At 43.2% G+C, this 27,738-nt stretch overlaps 1 protein-coding gene across 5 annotated transcripts in view; it reads left to right on the forward strand.

The window, feature by feature from the left end:
* SHROOM4 (shroom family member 4) overlaps nucleotides 1-27,738 on the forward strand; it is a 365,241-nt gene that overhangs the window by 233,758 nt on the left and 103,745 nt on the right. Inside the window, exon 1 of one of the 5 annotated variants that reach the window (XM_069211863.1) lies at nucleotides 13,593-13,936. The exons of the other annotated variants lie outside the window; for them this stretch is intronic. The gene's annotated coding sequence lies outside the window, so the exon portion shown is untranslated. Of the gene's footprint in view, nucleotides 1-13,592; nucleotides 13,937-27,738 lie in introns of those variants that run through there. 5 annotated transcript variants of the gene reach the window in all.

Raw genomic sequence — 27,738 nt, forward strand, 5'->3', positions numbered from 1 at the left:
AACAAGCATTTGCAATGTAACGGGTCTCGCATTTCTCCGAGTTAGAGCTATTAGCAGTTGTAAACTCCAAACCGGACTTTTCTTGCCACATTAAATGGAAAAAAAGAGCGCGATCGCGCTGCTACAGTTCACTAGTAGTGAAACCTATTGGCAAAAGTGCAATTATCTACGTAACCGACAAAAGTGCAATTAATTATGTAATAGGGTTGATGTCATGCAATGCTCTCGACTTCTTCCAAGCGAGATCGCGCTGCGAAAAAAGAAAAAAATTGTCCACAAACCAGACGGAAAACAGCAAGCTTTGTATGTTTTCAGTACTTGGTCGCTGCGCTCGAGGAGGGCTAACCACCGGAAAAGGCATGACGTATGCATGCCTTCCACTAATGAAAGCAAGCAGATTTTAAAAGGAAAGCCCACAAACCAATGAAAGACACAGACATGACATGGATGGGGCTCTGAGCCCTTTTCTAACTACTAAAGCGTCTCGCATGCTATACGCATTCACAAGCGCATGCTAGCGCAGGCTCGACCCTAAACATAGGAAAGATTTTGAGAGGGTGGGTAGGGGGGAAGCAGGTGCCTGGTCCCCCTCAGGCCATTGACACATGTCCCAAAGGGGAAGCTGGCCCAAATGAACAGATCCTCCTTCGTGAATCAGTTCCCATCTCAACTTGGAACAGTAACTGATCAGTGCTTTGTGACTGCAGTTGTCTTTACGAACCATTAAAATATCCTTTTCCAAATCACAAAAAGGAGAGAAATGCCCCTTTTACATTCTTCTTATTTTCAATTTGGAAAGGGTTCCAAAGGCCCATTTATGAGCCAGGAGGGCTTTTCCATCTCGTAAAAAGGGTGATTTGGGCAGATTTTCCTAACTTGTAAAAAGTCCTTTGTACATTGTGAAAAGCCTTTTTTGCAGTTGCAAACCTTGTGATTTTGTAAATTGTAGGGATGGCGACCACAAAAGGTCTTTGTAAATTTGGCCTATATCTTTTCTTCAGTGAGGGGCCTAGAGTTTCTGGTGCACAAGTGAATGCAACAGAAAGCAATGCAAATGTTAGCATCAATCAACTTATATGCACAAATAGGGCAGTTGACATGAGTACAACTCTAAATACCCTTCTATGACATAGTGCGAAACCTCAGGTGATCCTTGTAAAGTGGGCATAATAGTGCAAATATTGACTTTGATTTGAATCTTACAGAAATCCATGCTTTCTAAACACTCAAAAGTAGGGTTGAATTACCTGAGTCAAATTAATCCAGGCACAAACAATGTGCAAATGCGAATGGCGTGATTTTTTGCAAACTTCAAAAATCCCAGATCCTACCTTCCTCTGCTAGGCCGAAAGATGCCAACATTTTCAGCAGGCGGTCACTTCACAGGCCCCTCACAAGCTCTCAAACTGCAGATGAGCGCTTTTTCGAAGGCTGAGCGAGAAAGCTCTTGTTAGGTTTCTGCCTGGCAGGGCACAAGTGAATAGGCTTACCTCATGTTACCCTGCTCTCCTCATCTCTCCATTCAAACTTTACTATTTCTTGATCCCTGATACTGGATAGTTTACATAATGAGGCATCCTCCTGACCTTCTAGGATTTCATTCCAGAAAAACTTCCTCTTTCATTATTAGTAATGAATGACATTTCAGTGTAAAAAAGTGCCAATTTGGTGAAAGGAGAACCAACCTGCTTCCCTTATTTTGGCCAGGACAGCAGCATGGCTCTGATTTGGTAGTTCTCAAGTTAAGAAGTCTTAGCCCAGGTCCATGTGTACTTAACAGTAGCCCCGAGCAGAAAAGTCGCTCAAACTACTACTCCGTATTACCTACTCTGCCTCTGTGCTGTTGCACTGTGCTAAATAGCATTTAGCATCACACGAGGATAGCCTTACTAGTGTACACATTGGGGATGATGTCATTGCAACGCAATGCTCTGTAAATACAATTCTTTGATATTTTTGCTCATTCAATCAATGCAATGTCACTCATTTTCACAGTGCTCTCTGCTGAGCTATTGGGTTTCTTTAGTCTTGAGCTCCTTTAAAGCAGTTTCCCTGAGCCCCTGAAGCCTGTATCTCCCAAGTGCACTTGATGCAGAATGTGGCAGCATTAATGCTTCTTAAATTGAAGAAAGCATCCTTGTTGGTCCAGCTTTGTCAGCACTGCGCTTGCTTCTGCTGCGGCAAAGCATTTTGAGTTAGCAGTGCGCCCCCACATAAGGTGGCGTTTGAAGTCCTCCCATCCTTTGTGGCTGCTTACGTTGTAATGCATCAGTCAGGCCACTGGCTCTGTTATTCTTCTGCAAGGCAACTATCATCACTCCCCTACCAGAAGTATCTGCAGCATGACCAGACCTTCTGTGCACAGGGTAATATCCTCTGGAATTCATGACCACTCCCATTGAAAAGTCAAACTAAAATCCAGACCAGCACCCCTGCGTTTGGCCGCGGGGTGTTGACTGTGCAAAAGTCAACCAGATTTCTCACTGACAGTTTACGTAGAGTGGGCTTTGGATCCTGGCTTTAATAATCCATTTCAGACATGGTTTTCCTCAACCATCTTCTTTCACCCATTGGCTTGACACTGACAATCACATCTTGCACAGCCCAGTGGTGCAGTCACCTCTCATCTAATGCTGCTGGATGTTTGGGTGCATTCTTCCATCTCCACTTGCATTGATTACCTTGAACTACATGAATGAATGAACTAACTGCAGCTTGTACAGCTGCTACCAAAGGAAGCTTCCCAGCGCTAGCCAGCACAGGTGAACATTTCCAGGGCCTTCAATTCTCTGAAGAGGAAGGTCGTCACCCCCTTCTTGATCATAGATTCTGAACTCCACATGCACGTTATGGAACTTACTCCCCTTGGATCTCAGAACTCAGTCGAATTAACTAGCTTTAGAAAGCGTCTTAAAACGTGGTTGTTTTCGACCTCTATTTAAGGTGAGCTGGTTCGGTGCTATCTACCTGTACTTGATGCCAGCGCCAAGACACCTCTGGGCATTTGTAGAGCTTTATAAAAATTATAGCAATATCAACTGATCTTTCTCAGTTCTAACAATCACATTCCACAGCTTTGCTGCCTTTGGCAAGAAGGCGTGACCGCCCCTCCTGCTTTTGCAGACTCTGGAACGCAGAGCAGTCTCTGATTAGAGGAGTGAAGATGTCTGGCGGGAACACATTCACACAATCTTCTACTAGGACAAAGGAGCCCCTTTTTGTGGTTTGTTCCAAAAGTGATCAGCAAGGCCGTGGAGTCGATCCTTTTATTGGCTGGCAGCCAAAGAAGATGCTTTAGACCTGGGTAGAGGGACTCCCTCCTAGGATAGTTAAGAATTAAACATACAGCAGCATTTTGAACCATCTGTACTTTATCAGACTGGGAAGGACCCTTGATATAGCGAGTTGGCGTACCCTAGTCTAGAGGTCACCTGAGCATGCGCAATTGATTTCCTTGTATGGGCTGGTAAGAATTTTACGGTCTTTTTCAAATAATTCAACAAACAAGATGCTGTGATTCCCCAGATTTGGGGTTTAAGATAGAGGTCCTGATCAAAGGTTAACTGTGGAGAGAGCCGGGTGTTACCTGAGATCCTTTGACCACCATCTCAGTAGGTCAAGAGGGAAGTAGCTGCGAAAGAAAAGTAACTCGAAATTAGTGGAGTTCAACTTTAGGCAATTCGACCCACCACTTCGGAGAGCCAATATTGGAACCAACCACAAGTAAATTATCAGTCTGCTGAAAAGAAAGCATTATTGAGTATCATCCACATATGATACTATATTAAACCCCCCATGGATGGTCCTGTCACCTTGGCCAAAGGCGCGATGTATATGTTGAACAGGGTTGGACTGAGGGCCGCGCCATGAGGGGCACCATGTGTCCGTTCTTTGTAGCTTGAAGGATACTGGGGTGGGGGGATGGACGGCCTGCGCATGATTCGATACAACGGACAGAAGTCATTGTCTGGCTTTGCTGCTCACTCCAGCTGCCTCCAGAAAGATAGTGTGGGTCACCATGACAAATGCCACTAGGGGAACCCCTGGTCAAGATTAGATAGTATGAACTCCGAGACCTCTAAAAGCGCCACCTTGGTACTAAAACCAGGGCAGAATCTAGATTGTGTTACACGCAGGACCTTGTTATGCGCAATAAACTGGGAAAGCTGTTTATTCATCAGTTTCTCCAACATTTTCTCAAGAGCTGGGAGCAAGGAGATTGGCCTGCAGTTGCTCAGGATGAAGCTTCTTCAGGAGATGCAAAACTAGTGCTTTCTTCCAGCAGAAGGGGTGGATCCCAACCCCAGCAACTGATTAAACAGTGTGTCATTAATTTGATTATTCGCCGAAGCCACTAATTTTAATATACGAGGGAGACAAGGGTCCATGGTTAGTTTTAAAGATAGCTGATTGTGAGTCTGCCAATGAAATGGCTGAAAGGCGTTTGATACTGGGCCACCCCTCCTAGTCTGGTCATTTAGAGCAGGGGCAGGAGTTAAGGTCCCTAAACGATATATCCTCTACGTTTTTGTAAAAATACTCTGAAAGGTTGTTGCATAAAGATTGAGATGCATTTTTTTTTTTGACTTGCAATGGGGATTGAAGCGATCAAACAATCCTAAATATTTCCCTAGACGCATTACTCACTTTGGCTATTTGTCTCTCTTCGAGTATCATTTTGGAAACTTTTTACATGAGAGTAGCCCTTACTGCCCTCTTTACTGCCTCCCTCCCATGTTTCTTGCTCTAATGTGCTAACGCTGTATGCAGTAGCACATTTAATCAAGACCTGTTGGCTTTGCCAATGCTTGTTGAAACACCATGGAGATATTTTCGCCACTAATGAGTTATGCTCAGTTCTGTGCACCTATCCCTCAAAAATTGCCAATTAATTGTCCCTAAAAATGCAAAATCTCAGGCCTAAAACAATTCCACCCGTTCTAGGGTAACCTTACTTTTCATTTCCTTGAATTGCAACATGTCTTAGGATACATTCTTGATGGCGAGCCTGTTCATTATGTAGATAATATTTTTAAGTCGATAACATTTTTTCTCTTTTTCTTATTGTTCGCATTTTTTCCGTATAACGTTTCAGCAGAAACTGTTTACTGCAGTGCTGGGAGAACAGCTCTCATGTTGGTTCACTGCTTGGCTGAGATGGAGCAGAGCATCCTGGGCCAGGGGGCCGCCATCTTTAACCCTGCAGAGCCTGACCTCACCCCGCCATAATGATGTTTGCAGATGCCGACCAAACATCATCAGACTGTTAAAAGCAGCCACCGCAAGTTGTTAGCATAAACAGGGTATTGTTTCGCCGACCGGTGCTCGCAGGAGGGGGGCTTTTCCTGCAGAGACCGGCTAATTGCAAAGTGAGTTCCTTCACGTGGCCCGATGGAATGCGCCCTTCTGGGAAATCTAGCGTGAGCCGGGGTTGGATGTAAGGGGGTGGCGGGCGTTCGAAGGGAAGAGGTCTGGGGAAAATAAACACGACTAATCATGTACATTCCTCTCTGTTTTTCCTGTATTAAAATAGAAGAGCGGGGGCCGCGGTGTGATGCTCTGAAGTGGTGGATCAGTGCAACCGGGTCCATTGTTCTTGGGGTGTCCCCCAGGGAGGTAAATTATTGAAGGAATGTCAGTCCGCGCCATGGAATCCGCCGATCGCACGTCTGTTGGAAAAGAAACTTTGAGCTGTCCAGACCCCGGAAAAATAAACAGAATGGAGGCCAACATACATGGCCACATTTTAGAAGAGGGAAGTGGGAGATTTTTAAAACATAATCGGGAGAATGTATTTCCCATTTTGCCTTCTGTTGATGGAGAGGCACTTTCAGGCCGGAGACAGCCAAAGAAAAGCCATTTTTGTCTAAAAAAATCGGGAGCCTTCTTCTTAAATAGGGTCTATTAGCATGTATGGAGTAGAGATCTACGTACTAAGCAGGTTCGGAGTTTCCCATTATTGAAAGTGGTAAAAATGGTCAGAAAACAGAAGTCTGGTACGGGTTCCCGAAGAAAACTTGCCACAAAGACAATTTGGACTGCTGCGGAGGTCGAACCTCCATTTTTTACCATAAAGTATGGCACGTTGCACAAGCCTGCTATCACTGGCCTATTCCCTCAGCTCCGAATGGTTTCACAATCAGTCAGTTTTTTGGTCAGAAAACCATATCCAAGAACCTAGTCGTGGTCGCCAACTGTAAATGGCTTCTACGCCAAGATTCTCAAAAGCTCATCAAACACCAGGTTGATGCCCTCAACATATCATGAGTTCTGTTCAGTTTTGTCCCTTACGTTGTCAGCAAATTGCACTAAAATGTCTATTCTTATACTCAAATAGGCCAAGACCGGCCGGCGCGGGCTGGTATTCCTATGATATTATTTGATGGTTATAGCACCATATATAGCAAACATGTCTTGAAGTGTGCTACTTTCGTGTAGTGTGCTTTACAAAACACATTTTCATGGTCTGCAATAACCCACCTCAGTGGTACTGATTTTATCAACCTTGCAAAGATGAAAGTCTCAGTGGTAAAAATTCTAATTAATGATTCTCAGATGACATGCAGAATTCTGCAATAAGCGCATTAAGCCACTGAGTTTTCTTTGATGGCCACACTTTTAAGCCTCTCCCCCAACCAGTAGAGGGTTTCCAGAGGAAGGCTGATCCCCAGGCACACTCATTTCTAGGTGAGAAATGGTGGCCATTTAGAGACCAAAGACCTTTCTAGAGGAGTAGCCATTCTGGCTAAAAATCTAGGCTGCAACCTCGCCCTCACCATTCCAGGGTGTTCGAATGATTCTATATTTATATGTTCTTTCTTTTTTCTTATGAGGATTTTAATTTATTTTGCCATGATTATATATTTTGTTGTGCATAAATCTGAGATTGGATAGGCCACATTATGGATTCTTCTTATTATGACTTTATTTTTTGTGTTTATAAATATTTTTGTATTTTTTTTACTATGCTTAATGAAGATAGAGATCGAGATTGAGTTTCTTACACTTTCTTTTGATTTATGCCATGTTACTTTTTCATGTGAAGTAATTCTAAATTTAGGTATGTGAACATAACCAAACAAAGTGTGAACATGGCCCCAGTTGTTTCCTTCTGAAAAGGATGGAATCTCTGTGACATTAGGCATTAAGTCAGTTACACTGTATCGTGGCAATAACGTGGAATGTGGCCTTTGCACTACAGTAATAAGTTGAAATGAAATGTAGATTTATATAGCGTGGCTTATCACCCGGGAGTGTCTCAAGGCGCAGTGTATGGGCACGGGTAGATTAAGTGATTTGCCCAGAATCACAGGACGTTGAGCCAATGCCGAGGCTCGAACCCAGACCGCCAGCTACTGAGGCGGTCGCTCTGCCCGCTGCGCTACAATTAGTGAAGGCACATTTATTATTGCACTACTTTTAATATGTTTTTTTGGAGTACATTTATTTTCTCCAGCTGCAACAGCAGCGAAAATAAATATGTCCCAATAACGTGCTATTTAGTGAAACTGTACTAATAAACCCACATCCAAACAATTATTACCACAGTGCAAAGGTCGAATTGCAAGTTTATTAACACATTAGTGCAATCTTAACATTAGAAAAACTCTGTTTACTGCCTCACAGACTGCACATTACAGTTACTTAACAATGGAAACAATTCTACTGGTCACAATTCTTCTTCAATGTGATTTTACCTTAGGACACAATTGTAACCCTGTACATCTTGATTTTGGTTAAATAGCTTTTTCTAAAACAATATATAAACATGAAAACTGCAATGGAATAAATTGTATATTTAGTTGGCACAATGTAGTATTTTTTTTTACCATTATTGAATGAGAGTAGTTTTAGTATGACCCACTCGAGGTTCTGCCCAACTTGTGAATTACTGCGCCTGCCTCCCCACACTTAACAAGGGTACCAAATAGCAGATTGCTCTGTGAACAACACCATATATGTTGTGCATACGTGTGTGTCTGTGTGTGTGTGTGAGAGAGAGATATTGATTGATTAATTGATTGATTGATTTAAAGGTCTGTGGATCCAGCCTGTGTGTACCACTCATAAAACTATTGTTATCATAGTTGAATTTATACAGTGCTTAATAGCCCTAACGAAATTTCAAAGCACATTTGTGTAAACTGGCATTGCTACTTCTCGCGTCCTGCATAGGCTCAGGAAGAATGATTCAGTTATTCCACTCCAAGCCACTTTCCAGAGCAAGATTAACTCTAGGGTGGCGGGTAAGACACCCAATAACCAAGATTCCTTTACTCTCAGTGTTTTTTCTGGACTGATTAGTAAGTTTGAAAGTCATGTGTTTTCCCAGCAGATTGTGCCTTTCAATGATTTCATCCAAAGAACAATAGAAGTGATGCAGAAGATGCTATCGCTGGAAGTGGGATTGTTTTTATGTGCGTTACTCAGACAGATCTCCTATGTTCATATCCCTTGAACTTATTGGAGCTGTGAGCATTCGTGTTTCCCATGAGTCACTCTGCGGTAATCCATGGTCGTGTTGTCATGGTCACTCATGAATGGTAAAAGACAATACACAAACCACTTCCCTGGTGTGCTCCAGTTTCACAGAAGGATGCTGATAAGAACAGGAGAGGTACCCCATGATTCGTGGTAACCCCACATTACCCATGGCCATTCATGGTCTTTGTATGAAGTTTTTTCTGTGATGAAACTTCTAAGCATGAAACAGGAGAGCTGAAGTGGTAATGTGTCCCTCACACTAGACGTGGTGGACAAGGTAATATTGAATTAAGTCATACAGAACAAATCTGTTGTATAAGTAAGTAAAAAACTTGAAGATGTGTTGACCGTCAGGGTTCTCGATTCACCCACGCTTTAGCCCGCTCCAGAGTGCTGCCCACAGATTTTCCTTCCCTACTAAATCATTCCACGGGCAGCACCCCAACTCCTAGCTCAGAGGCGCCTTGTTCCAAAGTATGTAGTTGGACACTAAACCTAGCAAAATAAAATACAAAGGTAAAGAAGTACATGAAGAATAACAGTCATGTATGCAATACCATTCCAGGAGAAGCTGGTAACAACTGCAGAGGATGCAGCCTAAAGACATATAAAGACACACGAGGCGTGCTGTCGCTGGTAATGTAGCTCTGAGCTTTAAATGCTGACAACACGGGCTAATGCCACGATCTAGGAGTGGGATGGCCCTGCGTCCTGGACTCTGAATGCTCACGCGTAGGTCAGCTGTGGTGGCTGCTTGTCCTGGTGGCCTACCCCTGAGATCCGAAGGAAGGACGAAGGAAAACGTTTCTGCATCAGAAGGCGCTCTTGCAGGTGCCTTCCCCCTACAGTGTGTCATCTCTTCTTCCAGACTGGTGGTGCCGTCAATTGTAGAAGAAAGGAAGATCTCTTGAACCCCACCACAGCTCCAAACTCGGTCTCAGAGCCTGCTCTACGTGCCGCTTGGTGTAACCAAAGAAATAGGAAGCGTCAGTTTGGTGCTGGAGTCCGATAGCCATGCTGCACAAGACTGTTGTGTCTCTTATGTGCACCATAGCTGAACATATCTGGGGCCTGGGAAGCTTCTGCATTGTGAGATCCAGAAGGAATGGATCTACCCAATGAGAAAATGGTGGAGTGAGGTTAATGATCCCGCACCTCACAGTCAGATAGAGCAAACTAACGTGAAGGCAGAACAAACATAGAAGACAGACTGAACTATGGTCAACGCCTTCGCAGCCCATTCTGAGTTAGTCCATTGTAAGATATTTCATCTATAGGACGAGAATAAGAGAACTTTTATGAGTCCCGGCCAACTCTCATGCTTTGCTGTTTCACGGCTCGTGTCCAAGCAGGCTGGTGTCTTTCCCGTACCTCCCTGCTTTGTGCCCAGTATTACTATTTCTGCTTGTACCCATACAATAACCCCACAGTAAAGGGCACACAGAGGCAGGCCGAAGAGGGAGGAAGGAAACTATAGAAAGACCCACATCAACGTGTCCGCTCCCAACTTGTATGTAAAGTTACAATCCGCGATTGCAAAGGCAGGAAGAAAGTTGAAAGTTATCTGAAAACATGTGGAATGTAAAATGAAGCAAAGAAATAGACAATGCACAAAGATCAAAAACTTGGAGATATTCTAGAGATGAAAGACAGGTGGAATTTATGATACGCAAAACAGTTTTCATGACTAACAGAAATGCAGGGGAAGAGTTATGAGAAAAAATATAACTAATTTGTGATAAGAAGAAATGGGTGGAATTTATAAAGGACACAACCCCCCGCCCCCACCAAATGAACACATTTTACACTGCCCATTAATGCAGGAAGTATTATGAGAAAGTAGGTGGGGCACTTTCCATGGTTAGATTTGGGGAGGTTATCAGGGACATGAATAGAAATCTTAAGTCAAGGGCACCATAAATCTGGTAAAATAATGCTGAGCAAGGTATTCAGGAGACACATAGACAATTTGTCACAGGAGAAACTGATGAAATTGTCACAAGCTGGACATTTCTAAAGATGATGTGACTCAGATAGAATATGCTAAAATCTACTGAATAGGTATATACCATTAGGAGGATTTATAAATGATAAACACTGAATATTGAGAAGTTAGTATCAGGAGAAATGCTGAGAGCCTATAATGAATAAACAGGAGAATCCATACCTACCAGACAATTTGAGAATTAAAGACGGTCATGAAAGTTAATACTTACCAATAACAGAAACATTGTACTTCTTAAATTTGTAGAATTTTGAAGAATTGATAGAGAACGAAAATTGCGAAAAGACTCATTATGGACAGAATATGGGTTCATGGACACACCACGGGAAGTAGAGAGGAATGGATCATTAATTGGCCTCAAAATTACAATAAACCACACTCATAGATTGATGAGGGTCTTAAGGCATTGTCACTACCTTCTAAGGGGGAGTGCACTTTGTGAACAAATCTCTCACCCATTTGTTTGACATGCTTCATTGATCACTGACAGGATATCGAGGTCAAAAATAGGCGTGGATAGAATATCATGTCAAAAGTATCAAGGATCAAAATATAGAGAAGGTACGTATAGAATTACTATTCTTAACTCTGCATCAACATACCTTAAATGTATATATGTATATATCGTGAAGGTACATACATATGTGGAGTTAATTATAGTAAAACTTTGCCTTCCCATAGAAACTTACTTTCACCATATTCTTATCCTCAGTATTCTTGACACAATATTTTGTGCACACAATATCTTGGATTTGATATTTTGTCCAAACACTCTAGAGGATATAGCAGGGATCAAGAAAGGTTGTGATTAAAACTGTTGTAAGCAATACCCAACAGTCTGATTAGATCTGCGGGTTCTCTTTGACAGGGTTAAAATGAAATTAAAACACCGATGGTCTCTAGGCCATTATCATCCTACCATCTCTGGGTCAACATGTTTTGGCCCACATTTTTATACCAAATGGGTTGACTGCCTTCATCAGGACTCGCAGATTCCTATTACCTCTGCATTCAGGAATACGGGCTTCAACTAGTTGCCAGTCAGGAGGACTGGTAGAAATCATAAAATCTGCTTAGCCTAGCTTTTGCTTTTTAAGCAAGTTAGGTGGGCAGTGAAAACTCCTCCAGCTAACCTGCAGTTACTGTGCACAGCACTCGCCTCCCGTGAAAGAGGAGCAACTTCATTACTGAACTGAGAGGTATTCAGTTTCTCATTTGCAAGTGGTGTTGAAATCTTGATTCTTTATGGCATAACATTCTGCTCTCTGTAGCCAAAACTGCAACAATCCTATACATAAACCACATTTTTTGCTGAGAGCCACCTTGAAGACACTGCAAGCATGTCTTCCTATTTCTTCTGTATGTATAGCAGCCTAAAGCCCTGGTTCTGCCCAAAGCTTGTTCCGCGACATCTGCTGACTCGTACTTGTAATTTGTTTCAAACCTTCTGAACGTTTTTTGGTTGAAGCACACATACAGTCAGATCCAGCTATCACACTCTTATATCTGTTGTGTCACCACAAATTAAAGATACAACAGCAACAGCCAGGATTAAAAGTACTGCTCCAGTATATGGCTCATTGAAGGGACACATTTAGCCAGACCCAGAGTGGCGACCAGGATCATGCAGTTGCACATTTTTTCTGTTTTTTCGCGCGTAAAACATATCCCCATTTCAAACAAATCGCTGATGATGCTTTGGGCACATTCCCACACTTTGCGTCACTCACACTAGGTAGAAGTAAGTTTAGAACTGTGGTAAGTGAGGGGACGATATTGCCAATGATTGTTAATATCCCCAAAGTTACTTTTTTGTCAGTGATCCCTCCAGTGGGGACATTTAGTTTTTGCAAAGACCAACCCACACTTACTCAACCAGAAAATGTGTCCAACTGGCTGATTTTCTGCTTTGGTAGGTGCCGTTTGCAGTGATAGAAATAATCGAATATTGACTCTGTGAATCCGCGTTTATCATTTAGGGCAGCTGCTATGTCTTGCGCATGTTGCATTTATGTGCGCACAATCCTTTAAGATTAACCCCTTTACTTGATTGCAGAAGCACAAAGCGTGGTCCATGGTAACGCTTCCCCCTTCGCTGGTTAATTTGCAGAGAACAGTGGCAGTGCTTAGAAACTCGTAGCAAGCGCTCACTTTGTTAGTTTACTTTTACAGATGAGGTCATTGCATCCATTTAGCCTTGTTCTATCTCTTTCCCAAAGTGCTATCTAAAATGCTGTTTGACAGAAGAATGATAAATTATCCTGCCCCAGGGCAGTGACCAGGAAAGCCTATCAGCTTTCAGAGAACTTGGCCGTACGTTGCTGCTGCTTAATTTGTGGTGCGGCTCAGTACCGTACAATATTGGCTGCCGTCGCTATTCATGAATCAGAATTAATATTCAGTGGGCCTTCCTAGGCGATGAGGGGTGCAGGGAGCCTTGCAGAACATTTGCAGGGTTCACACCGCCTCCGGTGCTTGCCGGGCCACACGTGGCGAGGCTGACCCGGACCAAGTGCACCATTTTATCTGGATCCCCTTGGGATCTGTGACACACAACAATGCAAGGCCTGACGACTTCCAGCCCTTGACTTCTACCAACAACGTGTCAGCTGCTGAGTTTGTGCAGGACCCTAATATTGTCCATTGTTGGCTAAATGTTATTTTGACAAGCCTTTCCAACCACTCCCAGATCCACAGAGTGAGTTGTCCAAGGGTGCCACACTGTAAACACCAAGTTCTATCTGAACACTGCCTCAAGAAAACAGAGGGCCTGCAAAGCATTTCTTGCTAAAAAGATGTTTTTCCATTCCATTCATTTCAGAACATTGGCGTTGACTTTATCTCCATCAAACATCATTTCCTCACTCTTTCCTGACTCGGAATAGCAGCGGCGACCAGACTGGCCGCAGAACAGCTGATTGGCTCCTGCACCGTCTTGGGGAAGGGCTAATTGTGGTGCAGTGTGTAATCCACGTCTCGTGCGTCTGACCACACAGAGTCCACCCCTTGACTGCTGCCAGAAATGGACAATGCCCTGTTCCATATCGCGACTGCTCCAGTGTTACCACGGTCGCCACCCAGCTCAGCGACCGTAGACCGCTCGCTTTCCATCCTTGATATTACTTCTGGCAGAGATGTAACATATCTTTTGTTATGGGAAGTACTTTTCACCTGGTTCTTTTGATCCCAGTGCTTCCTCTTTGGAAATTTGGAAATTGGCCATGGAATCCTTCTGGTACTTTTGACGTTTCACGAGAGATGCTCCTGGTATTTTCTGTGACCTGTTACGGTGCAGGGCGCGACCGGTGTTGAAGGTGGCGGGAATATGTGACCAGGACAATCCGAAGAGGAAGACCCCCGTGCACGTCAGACAAGATCCTGCCCAGGTTGCGCAGACTGTTTGGTAAACCTGCAATTTCCCTGCAACTTTTACCTGCTTTGTAGAGAGTGAGTAAGAACTGTTTTATAAGTCTTGGGGAGCTTTTGGATTTTTTTGCGGTGCCTTTAACAGCAGTGGTGATCTCTGCCACCAGAAATGTGTCTGTCTGCCTCACCTCGTTGACACTGCTTAGACAGATCTGTTCTGTAGCGTAAACATCTCATGCACACATGGGTTGACTGAGCCTGGCATCGACAGCACATTTTAATACATTTGAGTAGTTATCGTGAGTTTGTTACAGGTTTTTCATGTTTGTTCCATCAATCCTTAAATGTTCATTTCAATAGGTTTAGTTATATTACTTATGTATGGATTAATTGTTTATTTATATTTGGTGTTATCTGTAGAGTCAATGAACATGCGTTGTTCTCCAAAACCAGTGTCTTTTGTAACTAGGTACACGTCATGAAAGGTATATGGTGTCTGCTGCTGGTTAGGGTGTCTACGACATAGCAGTGCAGTGCCTTTGGTCGGGCTCCTGGATTAAGGACTGTGCATATGTTCTTGCATTGAGGGTTCTAAGTAATGAGAATTGGGAGAGGGTCAGTTAATAGCGGGGTACAGGATTAGAGAGGACTTGTCCGCCTTCCCCACTTCAGGCACTCGCTTGGCTCTAGAGGTCCCAGTTCTTGGTTGAAGACATGTTTTGACTCATCATTTGTCCAAAGAATCTCTACCTTTGCTACATGCTCAGTGATGGAACCAAGGTGCTCCAGATTTGAGGACCAGCATCCATGTTTTTGCCATTTGTACTCGTGCTAGCAATCACAAAAGGCCAAAGTTGGTCCTTTTGGCATGGCTACCATTTTTCAAGCTCCTTTGGCCAGGTTAGCGTAATGAGTTATGCCAGTGGCGTAACAAAACTTAAGGCCCCCCCTGCATAGTACATGGAGGGACCTCATCCAAACTCACCCAGAAGCTCTCAGGTCAGGGCATTGTGCTGGAGGCTGCGGGGGCCTTTGTTACGCCACTGAGTTACACTTAGTACACCATCTTTGTCTCTCTTCTTCCATTACCTCCCAGATACATCAGCCATAAGCGTGATTCGCCCCTTCTAGTGGTCCCAACATAGGTTACCTTTGTTACAAATGTTCTTCGTTCCAGCAGTCTTTTCTCCCTTGTATAGCACGCCAGCCTATTTAATACGAGTACCTATTTAATTAAATATGGCCAGCTTTTTATTTAAAATTGACGAGGCTTTTGTCACGTTAACCTGGGGTGGCTAACAGAGGGCGTTGGGGCATGGATAGGAAGGCATTTGAACATCATTCACATAGAACAAAAAGCTTCCAGCATCCACAGCCCTCCTCCTCTGCCTGTTCATACTCCCATGTACCCACATAACCACAAGTCATGGCTCTTCGCGACTTAGGTGGGTTGTAGTGAAGGGACACTTATTAATTCGAAGAGGGATTTGGCTGTTGGCTAAATTTGCAGATGTGGAATCAGGAGTCTGGGGATCTAATCCCAGCTCATTTTCTTTAGCAAATGTGATCTTTGGCAGATCAGCATTTTGCTCTGTGCCTCAGGTCTGTTTGCTGGCATATTTTGGATTGCTTACTTGCTTACTTAGGAAGGTAGCAGCGAAATGCTGCCACGGGTCAACTTGTCCACCACTTGGGTGAGTACTTGATATTCCACAGTGGCACTTGGATGGAGGAGCAGTTCCCATGTCCGCCTCTTCACAGCCCATGTAGGAATAGGATGAATAGTCTTATTTCGATCGCCCTATAACTTAATTAATAAGCATTGGCAAAGCCAGTAGGTCACCGTTTTGGGACACATTGGCTTTTCCGCTGCTTTTTGGCGACAATATCGACCGCACACAAGACACTGTGCAGCAAGGCCAAAAGAAAAAGAAAAACAAAAAAGGCACAATGATGTAGCAGCATCAGTGTCACTTTGTTGGTGGACACATGTATTTAATTGCATTTATATAGCGCTTAGTAGCCCTGAGGAGTTGAAGCTCTTCATGGTATGTAGCACTCTATTCGGTAACTCATCCTTAGTGATTACCCGTGATTATTAATTATTGCTAAGAATTTGTTGGTTATTGGGTTCGTCTTGTGCTATGAAGCATTTCCTCCAGTTTCTAGGAGTGGATTAAGTTAAGAGGAGTTAGGTGTAATTATTTGAGTGAGTTCATGCCTTTAGGAACAACATGGGATAAGCAAATAAGGTGGTGGTTAGATATTGAAAGATTTCAGATGTGTGAGGAAGTGTGTGCATGCCTACAAAACACCACAGGCATCATTTATTTTATTTCATGATAAATAAAAAAATAATGCCTCTCTTCCGATTCCCTTTTTATACCATGTTTATTGGAATAAATAATATGTCCTTGCATCTTTGGAGTGTGTGTGGGGGCGGGGGGGTGCTGGCTGCTGTGGGTCAGAAGGAAAGTTGTTACTGTTGTACAATGTGCAGTACCAAACTGTTACTCCTATTTCATGCATCAGGCGCATTATTTTTGCCAGGGCCGGTGACCCTTTTTAAACCTGCTTTACTACGCAAAAGCAAATTCTCAACTTAACCTCATGGATCAGAAGTGGTCAATCGATTCTTTGTACTCACAACCCTCTTGGGAAAACTGAACCGAGAGGGCAGTCTGGGCCCCAGCTTGGCTAATAAGCGGTTATATCCCCCCAGCAGATACGTTTAAAATGAAATAAGAATGGCTGCATAATAACTTTACTTAGTGTGTTACCCCTTCACACAGTTATGGCTTTGTAGCCAATAATGTGCTTAGCAGCTTGAATCTTTTCTGGGTTCACGTGCTATGCATTATTCTGCCATCTAGTGTTTGGGTCCCGAACTCTCCCCTTGTATAGTAGTCTCTCTTCTCTTATTTTTTGGGTGTTGACGTAGTTCACCATTTGGTGTTTTTGCACTAGCGGTCTTGTACTGTTGCTTTAAGACTCTTAAGTATGCGCTCAAACATTCCCAGCATGCTAAGTGCTATTGGTTAAAAAGCCAGAACTTTTTATATTTTGGGAACCTATTTGTAAAGCACAAACAAATACCAGTGGAATCTTGACTCTTGTGAGTTAATCACAAATCATTTACCATCCTCCTAAAACACAAAAATGAGTACAGCCAGGATTTTAGATCCTGTAGAATTTAAGCAGGTACCACTGCCGAAAAGGCCTCCCCAAACTGGTTTACATAATTGCTATTTGTAGGGGAGCCCATTGAGGCATGGAGATCTTAAGCATTTGGGAGTCCTGGGCAAAACGTATTTTGGGGGTTCCCTGCTCATAACAGCTTTGAATCTATGTTCCAGTTCAGTTCTTTCATGTCCTCTTTGGCCAGGTCAGTGATGCACACAAGTCCCAATTCTAAGTAAGTTCACGTTTAATATTCAGGTAAAGTTGCATGTGTTTTCAATATTATAATGCAGCATCTGCTCACTAATATTGTTTCAAAAAATCTTTGTTACCCCCTCCCCTATTTCTCACATGAGAAATCCTGTGTTGATGCAAAATAAACTATTTTTATGGATGTTGCATGGTATTAAAAATCAAACATTTCTCTGCAAAATTTCTGTAATAGACTTCCATACATCCCCCACATTAAAACGTAATTAAAGGAAAACTATATTTAAACCCTTCAGAACAGACCTGGATCCATGAGAAGGGTCCCTGAAAGGCCGAGGCCCTGGCCAGGGCCCACTTTGCCAATGCTTTAAAACCTCTTGTCTTTGAGGGTACTACCAAGTAGAGCAAGAAAATACAAATGGCTGCTTATCAGAGTGCTTTTCAAGCTTTGTGGACCAGGCACATTAATTTACAAAAATTCCACTGGCAACAGTACAGGCAGCCAACAACATGTGCTAAGGGCTGGGGAGACATGATCCTGTCTAGCAAACCCTAGCATCATTCACTGCCACGTTCCGAATGATTGTGGCTGAAGGAGTCACACATGCCACAGGGGCTCGGGGTAGGTTTCAGAGAGTAACTAGTGAAGTTTCTTTGACACTACAGCACTACAGTTTTAGACCCTGATTCCCAATTAGTCAGAGGAGTAGGTGCTATTTATTGTATCCAATCGAATATTTGGTCGAAGCAGAGTTCAGTGGCCACTGGAGATATAGAAAAAATGTGTTATCTATCGAAATGTCACCCCCACAAACACACATAGCATCGTTTTTAGGACGAGCATAGCAGCGCGCTAGTGCTGCTCTTCTTGACATGTTGTAATCTATTCTGTGGGCTTTAACCACGCTCGTCTGACACCAATCACTTTCATTCGTTCCTGGGCCTGCCTTTCAAAAATTCCTTGATGTAGTTGGTAAATGCTTTACGTTTGTCCCGTCTAGTGGCTGTTTTGTTACCGCCTTGGAGACTGACCCTCCTACATGGATTATTACGCAATTGGGCATGAATCTTAATGTGGCGCACTATTTTCTCTTTTTCCTCACCGCTTCACGCTCATTGCGATATGGTGTTTCTTACTCTTCCTTGTTTTTGGGAATCTTGCTGTTTCTTTGCGATGTCTGTGGGGTCTTTTTTTTTTTTTTTTTTTGCAGTTTTATGTAGCGTGAACTCAACACAAAGGTAGTGGAGCACTTTTTTTTGCAGTTTTATATAGCACAAACTCTATACAAAGGTATTACAGCTCTTTACATGAGCACTGGCTACATTACACAAGAACACATTCATTTTTGAAGCAAGGGGAGATTAAGTGATGTGGCCAGAATCACAGGATGTTGAACCGGCATCGAGACTCGAACCGTGTTCCCCGGCTCCAAAATCGGCAGCTCCGGCCCTTATGCCACATCCTCTCCCCTATGGTTCTTTGTCTGGTGTGTGTTGGTGCAGTCTGGGAATAACTAGTTTTTTATATAGCGTTTGGTAATACAGGTTCTGTCATTTCATAGCCCTGCAAAGCAGTTACCATTCGTAACAAAATCACTGTAATTCACTTGCATCTACCTTGTAGAGATGAAGAGCTGAAAAGGCCATGTCAGGATTGTAATTTGTGACATTCTCACTCTGTCAAAACCTCTGGAGTGGGTGCATTAACCAACTGACTTGAGTAGAGCTTAACATTTAATGGTAGCACATGCTCTTGATAAACTTCGAGGGTCACCAAACAAGCACATGGTTTAGTTGTAGGCAACAAGATGGTGAAAGGTGTTGTCTCCAAAATGGTGGAAAAGGAGTTGTGACTCCCGACCCAAGCATGTCACGGCCCCAAGCTTGATAGCAAAAAACATCTAGCCCTCGGATATAAATTGGGCTTCTTCAAATAAAGTTCAGTTAGTGCGAACTTGATACAAAGGTATTACAGCTCTTTACATGAGCACTGGCTACATTACACAAGAACACATTCATTTTGGGTAGCAAGGGGAGATTAAGTGATTTGCCCAGAATAACAGGATGTTGAGCCAGCGTCGAGACTCGAACCGTGTTCCTCAGCTCCAAAGTCAAAAGCTGTGGCCATTACGCCACATCCTCTCCTCTTGGTTTCTTTGTCTGGTGCGTGTTGGGGCAGTCTGGGAATAACTCGTTTTTTTGTTTTTTTTTTACATAGCACTTGGTAATACAGGTTCTGCCATTTCATAGCACTGCAAAGCAGGTGCCATTCTTAACAAAAAATGCTATAACTCATTGCATCCACCTTGCAGAGAGGAAGAGGTGAAAAAGCTATGTCAGGATTGTAATCTGTGTCATTCTCATTCTGTCAAGACCTCTGCAGTGGGTGCATTAACCAACTGGCTTGAGTAGAGCTTAACACTAGGCGATAGCACATGCTCTTGATAACCTCCAGAGGGTCACCAACCAAGCACATAGGTTACTTCTAGGCAAAAAGATGGTGAAAGGTGTTGTCTCCAAAATGTTGGAAAAGGAGTTGTGACTCCAGAACCAAGCACTTCACGGCCTCTTGCTTGATAGCAAAAACAATCTGGCCTTTGGATGTCAATTGGGCCTCTTCAAATAGACTTCAGTTAGGAGAGGCAGCCATTTTCCTAACCCTGTAATGCAAACAAGCTAGCACCCGGGTGCCACCATGAGACGAGCAGTGTATTACAGGACGAAAACTAGGCCAAGACTTCAAATTTTGAGTAACCACCCCAACATAGATAATTCTCACTTCAAATCCATCAGCCACTGCACAAATGTATGCACCAAAAAGGCACTGTCACGGCCCAGGAGATTCAGGTACACATATCTGTTCTACAGAGTCCAGTCTTGAGCGGAGGGCTGTCATGAGGCTGTTATCTCAAGGCAGTGCTTTACATGAATACAGAGTACCAGCCCTTCTGTATTTCCATTTAAAACACTGACCCAAGGTCATAGATGTTGCACCTCTGGACCCTATCCTGACAGCCCATCTAACACTGAAGCTCTGTTCACCAATCTGCACACATTTAAAGCCTCCTATTCAGTTAAGCTGTCTCTCCTGTTATTCTCTTTGTATACAGTCGATGTTTTTAAAAGTTAGGCTGATATTGCTAATGTAGAGGAATAATTCATTTAAAAGTTTAACATACAGAGATTTATGGCTGCATTCTTTTCTTTGATCCTAACTCTTTTGACCCCTCAATCTTCGGGTTAGCTGCCACTAAGTTGCCTCTGTGTGGCTTGTTTGGTGCTATAAAACTTATGATAAACACTTAAGGGTTGCGTCTCTAGGGTATCACAGCCAGTCTGTAGGAATGAGGGAAAAACGCTCCCAAGATGGCAGCCTTGTTGTGTCCTCTCTCCTGCAGCAACAGGCCTGGCAGGGTTGCTGTGGCACCTGGCATACATCCACTACACTCCAAACCAAAACACATAGGTAAAAGGCATTGTCATTTATAACTCCAATAGCCCTAACTCTCATAAATGCAAGACCTATTGTATTGCAAATGCTTGTTGTTTTTTCCCACTTCTTAGCCCACTGTGAACCAACACTTAAAATGTGACCAGATTTAAATAAAAAAAAAAAGTTGGGCTAATAGTTATAACAAATAAGGGGAAGTGGATTCTATCGACTAATGTTCAAAAATCAAAGTGTCGGCTAGTATGGGCGATTTTTGTTCCTGGCTGATATTTGTTTGCTCAGCACTGCTTAAGTAAATATTTTCATTTATTGCTTCCTATTTGCATAGACTAAAACTCAGGCTCTTCCCGCTTGTTTTGCTGCATGCTTCCTGCACTGGACCCCTGTGTTGTTTTGCTGCATACTTCTTGCACTGGACCCCAGTGTTGTTTCGCTGCATGCTTCCTGCACAGGACCCCTGTGTTGTTTTACTGCATACTTCCTGCACTGGACCCTCGTGTTGTTTTGCTGCGTGCTTCCTGCACTGGACCCCTGTGTTTTGCTGCGTGCTTCCTGCACTGGACCCCTGTGTTGTTTCGCTGCGTACTTCCTGCACTGGACCCCTGTGTTGTTTCACTGTATGCTTCCTGCACTGGACCCCGATGGGAGCATGAGAGGGATTGTGCTCTGCATAGGGAGGTTTTTATCATCAAAACAATACAGCTGCACACACAAAAACTAACCATGCATTTGGAAGTGTTTGAACTGTTTTTATGCAGTTTCTCAGTCAGTAAAAAGATGAACTGGTGGAACTGAGAATAACCTTTCTTTGAATACTGCCACATGTGAACAAATGAATGAATGAATGGATTTTTACAGCGCAATGGCTACTCCTAGGAGTGTCCTGGCGCTATCCTGAAGACATCTAATCCAGTCACTAAATCCCATTAATTCTTGGCAAATAGTCTTGTTTTAAGGAGTTTCCGAAACTGAGTCTCTCTGCTGGTGCAACATAGATACAGAGGGAGTAAGTTCCACTTTCTAGAAGCCAAAACAGAGAAGCAGGAGCCCCCAGATCTGGTATGGCTAAATCTGGGGCTATGTGCAGCAGTATATCAGATAGTGCCATGAATTAAGAAGACGTCAAATGGTTGACATCAAGAACAGTATTCCTAAAATTCACCAGCACGAGTTCCTAACTCATTCACCTCTTCTCCCTCCCTTGTGTCTCCCACACACTCTTTCCCTTTACTGTTGATATATTTCCACCATTCGTATTTCAGTTAACACTGCAATTTGTATGGCTATTTCAAAGCAGTCTATCAGGATACTGTTAGCAAGTTGCCCAGGATCACACAAGTCAAACAAGTGGTGAAGCCATGATCCATCCACTTTTCTTCCCAAGTAACACACATCTCTCATAGTGTTGTATTGAATTCTGTGTTGGTGGGTTCAGATTTCTTTCTCTGTTAACACTGGCACAAGAGCTTTTCAGGGAGAAACATAATGTGGGCTTGCCCCCACAGTACTGTATTTTGTTCTGCGATTCATGAGTACTGTTCTACTGCTTATAAGCTAGGAGGACCTTCTCGTTCTCCTGTGGCCCGATAGAAAGTTGCAGATTAAGGGTCCCAAAAAGTCACTGTGCTTTTTCTAAGGCATGTGAAAGGGGTGTCTGTTTTGGAAGCCTCCTGTGAAACACCGACTCCTAGTCCATTGCACTTTTCAAAACCCAGAGATGGGGGAGGAAGGTAAGAGAGGTTTTTATTTGTTAGAGATCTAGGATCCTAGCTCCCTTAATACATTGAATGTACAACAATCAGTGGTTAATTTGTTAAAGAAAGAGTGCTGGTATCTGAAGCTCTGCTCAAAAGCCGGCGGCCCATCGAATAAAATGTCAGTGTGCTGAATACCAAGACTGGTAGTCTTTAATCCACTAACAGACACTCCCTACCCCTTTTTAGGGTCAAGCACACAAGCGCTGTGGCCTGTTGTAATATCTGTGTGGGCTTTTAACCATGCCCACTCTTGCTGTTCGTTATTTGTTGTACTTGTTTTAAATGCTTCATTTTTATTGGTGCATTTTGTGAAATGGCCCTCCTTTGTGTGCTGAGTTCCCTCCCACAGGAAGCAAACCTGAGATCCATTGCATTGCAAGTGCTTGTTCTCCCTCTCACTGGTTCCTAGTTTCTCCTTTTGTGATGGCCTTGCTGTCTTTCTCTTCCTCTGCCTTTGAGACCTGTGTGTTTTTCCCTGCCTTATTCTCAGTAAACATCTGATGGGGGAAATAAGTGCTAATCCCCTAAAAATAAGTGTGCGTGCTCCCCACCGGGAAACGCTAGCTCCAATTAAGCACTGGCAACAAGTATACTACAACCCAAAAGGAATCTAAATGTTAGGGAAATGGACCCCTATGTGGATTAGTCTTCTTGTTTTTTGAGACCCATCCCCTCTCTGCAGGGGCGGCTGGTAACCTTTGAAAGTAGTGGGGTGAGCGAAGTGCCTCACTGCTTCCAAAAAAAAAAAACGAAATAAAACACTCCCTCCCTCCAAAAACTTGTAATAAAACACCTCTTCCCTCCAAAAGCCCATAAGAAAACAAGCCCCAAATTAAACTACCCTAGCATTTAAAATAAATAACATTAAAATAAATGATACTCACCCACTGCTGCACATCCACCTCGGTGTTCCGAAACTGCAGTCCGTTGTGCAGATCCCCTAACATATCCAGATGCTACTCTCGTGCTATTAACCAGCATTAGAGAAGCACCGGGATTGGATAAAGCGGTTTGTCCGGACACTCCTTCAGGCCCTTGAGGCCTGGGCAGGCTCTCCACCGACATGTCTAAGATGGCTGGGGATGGAGAGCTTCAAAGTGCGCATTTCAGGCTGGCCGTTGCAAGACAGCCGGCCATACTGACATGCGCACTTTGGATCATCCAACCAGCCACTGCTCCAGTCCTCCATGTTGCCAATCTGCAGCAGAGGACATGTCCCACATGTTGCTTTGTTTGGGGGCACTGCAGTGCGCACGTCAGTAAAAATAAAATGGCAATGAAATCATTTAATTGCCATTTTATTTTTTCATGTGCTTCTAGAAGCGAGTAGGGGCAACGCTCCTGCCCCCTTGTGAAGAAACAGCTGCTGCCTCTCTATTAGTGGTATGTTACACAATTGGGTCTCATCCTGGTCCCTGAAAACCAGGGAGGGCTCAACCTTGTCAGAATGAAACACTTTGGGTGGGGAGGCAACAGTCCCTGTTGGGCAAGAGGGAACAACAGTGAGCATGCATTGGGACAAGTATTTGACAGGGGAAACAGCACACGAAGGAGAGAGCAAACACATGCACTCCCATAGAGTGCTGAAATATACATTTTAAAAAAAGGAATTCCCTGAATGCAAGCTGTAGAAGGAGGCAAATCCTCCATTCACAACACTATGAAGAAGAGATTCTCTGGAGGGAAAACAAGCAAAGGATAGGGAGGAAATACACTAAATAAGAAGCAGGAAAATAAAATGAAACAGTAAGCCACATTATCAAGGGGAAGGGGCTGACCTAAAGCTGACTATGCAATCGAGTCTACTGGCGGCAGTAAGCTGTTGCTATATACCTGTTGGGGAGACCTAAAAAGAAGCCTGTCTTTCAAGCACTTGGTAGATGGTCTGCAATTCAGAGAATCATCCATTGAAAACATTTGGCTGGCTTGCTTCAGTTTGGGACAGACCTCGACATCCAGCTCTGATAAAGCCATTAGGAGGGCACATAACGGGCTGATAGTAAAGGAAAAAATAAACCGCTCAATGATGACGAACAAATACAATGACTGACGTTATTTACCACTGTTTCATAAGAAAACTAAACGGTTAAAAATGCGAAGGAAATAGTTGAGCTAAGTTGAAACCATTTGAAAAACCGAGCAACGTTCTGTCCGTGCACCGAGGATACACAGTTTAGCATTCTGATTACGAAAGTGTGGAAACGGCGCCGCCCTGTGGACAGTTGCAGAACATGTGGAACAGCGGCATGGGGCTACATGACATACACCGCACGTCAGTTTTTTTCTGATAAGATGGAATCCTTGACTGTTTTTCAGTGTTTGTTCAGTGCACAAGGAAATGTTACGCTCTCTGCCCGGATCACTCTTTTCACTTACAGCTGCATCTATTAATGCCTCAGACGCAGCGGTGCAACTGGACCCGAACTCTGAGAGAGTTGGGGGACTGGTACTTTAAGCTGTGGAGGATGAGACATGTTCAAAGCCAGTATTACACCACACATTGGCAAAGCCAGTAAATCCGACTTTATTGTTCTAGCACATGCAAACAACATTTGTACCTTCCTGTATCTTCATGCTTTAGCACGTTAAAGCCAGATCTATTGGCTTGGCCAATGTATTTCCTGAGACAACGAGCACAGCATGAGCTCAGACAGTGCCTACCAGACCTGCGAGCATCAGTTGTCTGCAAGGTCGTTGGTACAAAGCGAGTCCTGGGCCTCGTGTGCATGTCTGGAACACAGAAGAGAAAGCACTAAATGTTCACTGGAAAGGAGTTTTTTCCTACGAAAAGCGACACAAGTGCATAATAAACAAATGCTTCCAGGATACAAGAAGATGGTTGTGGGAGTTCTTCCAAATAGCATAAGAATATGTTTCCACCAATATTTAGAAGTAGACTTATATGAACCCCATTAATGGTGTAGAGCATACTGTGATGAAGAAAATCGTGGGAGGCTTCTATTTGGCTGTCACAAAATAAGGGTGGTTCGCCAGGAGCTCAAAAGGGAGGGGTATCCACAGAGCATAATATAGAAAGGGATACCTGGTAACAAAAATATCCATGTATTGATATTTATATAACACAGACCTAGCTAGGGAGCAACACACTGTTGCACATTATCAGAGGCGACAGAAGACAATGAAAGATTGTGTACATCAAGTGGAGGCTCAAATCTATTTTTCACATGCTTTTACGCTAGTATCCTACACATTTACATGTAAGCACAAAGAGATTAAGTGATTTGCCCAGCACTACACAATTTTTAGGTGGCTTGTTGGATTCAAATCAAAGTTCCCAGATCAACAGCTTGGCCACTATATCACTCCTTCCTTAGTTCATGTAATAAAATATTCAAAAAACGTTTAAGGGTTTAAAATGTAACTGAAATGCTTAATATGTTGGCCTTCATCAAACCTTGTGTTCACTCATATTCTACTGATACTTTCACAAAGGCCTTAGGCTGTGTTCCTCTAGTGAGAAGATTGAATGCAAATGATTTTGCTATGTAGGTATTAGACATGGACAGCACCTTGATTACTCTGTCTTTTGTTTAAGGTTTAGGATTGTCTATTTGCATATCACAATGGGTTAAAGTCATGTTTATATTTAGAGAGTGACGGATGGGATACAAAATGAGTAACTGTGTAATATGGTCCAATATTACCCACAAGGGAGAGCTGATGACATCACAAACCACAAGGCTAAAGGCCAAGTGGTTTGTAAATGTCACCAGAGCCCCATGTTGGTAAGAGATGACCTTTTTACACATGGTATGCATTTTCATATATTACACATTTATTTTTGAGGTAGTTAGGTTGAAAAGGCTGTTTTCTTCCAAGTTCAGCTAACAATGGGCAATGAACAGAATAATGTTTATGTTTAGTTTACTTATCACAAATAAATTCTTAATAAAACAATGGGCAATGGTTAGGTCAGGAAATGAATGCAACTGAGTTTGCCACATAATTTCTAAAATGTGTATATTTCACTAAAAATATTATTTATAGCTCAAATGGGGGAAAATAATACTGCCAGAGAATGTGCCTCATAGTTTTCATTCTTTGCTGCAAAATTAGTTAACCTTGAGCATAATTTAGTCTTCAATGCTGCATAATCCTACTAATTAGGACAATGTTAAAACTATGCAGAGGGGTTTGGGGGCTCTCAAGAAGACAAACTCCATATTTCACAGGCAACCCTTACATAATCCACAGGTCCTCGTGATACCCGAGTCTTTAGACCCCTGATAAGCAGTGAAATATGCATATGCACTCAGTCACACTTTTTTTCTCTCGGAATGAAAATTAATTCGACAAAGATACCACGATTTCAATGTGCACTTGCTGCATCGTAAATTCATCATTGGAAGTAATATTTGCAGCCATGTTTGTAAAGGATCAGAAGTTGTGCAAAATTAGATTTACTATTGGTATAGTGAGCATCATCAGCAAAATACACTTATGCAAGATTAAACTGAGATACACGAGGGTAGCCAAATAAAGATCTGGTGTAGGCCCATGCAGGGGTAAGCTGTGCCCCTCTCACCGGGCTCCTGTAGCTCCCACCGGTGCACAACGCCTGCACCCTCAGCCAGTGTGCAGCTCATGTTCCCCCACCTTAACAGGTGCTTGGAGCTCTCTCTGCGGAAGATGGAGGTATAGCTGGAAGTGTAATGAGGTGTTTTAAGCCTTTACCTACTGAGGACAGCATGATTGGAGCCCTCCCCTTCATTTGTGGTGTCACCAAATGGTACACCAAGGATTATTGCACATGCACTGAGGCTACTTGCAGAAATCCCTCCTAAATACCCTTGATGTTGTACTGCTTTCTCAGATGTTGTGCTTTATACCTCCATGTACTCACTTTGGTGTTGCTTGCTCCAGCCAGGCCCAGAGAAGTGACAGTAGAAGGACTGGCATTTGGATCAGCAATGGATGACAGCATTGCACATGATGTGCAGAAGCAGCTGCAGACAGCAGGCAGTTCATCCAGTGACCACAGTACTCAGAGTGACAGCAGAAGGGACTGACAGGACACGATAGAAGCAACACCAGCTTGCAGTGACAGGGACTGACAATATTAAAACCTGCAGACATTGAAAGCACAAGGCGGGGTCTGCAACACAGCTCCAGTATGTGACATACTTAGGAGTGGTGGTAACTGCAAAAGTCTGTGTGATAGAAGTTTCAGGATATGAAGCATCTCTATAGTATCTTAAGTAAAAACAGGAATGAAAGAGTGTGACTGCAAGCGCAGTGATAGAGAATGCTGACTAAGTGAGTGT

This window comes from Pleurodeles waltl, chromosome 10 (assembly GCF_031143425.1).
Source record: "Pleurodeles waltl isolate 20211129_DDA chromosome 10, aPleWal1.hap1.20221129, whole genome shotgun sequence".
Classification (NCBI taxonomy): domain Eukaryota; kingdom Metazoa; phylum Chordata; class Amphibia; order Caudata; family Salamandridae; genus Pleurodeles; species Pleurodeles waltl.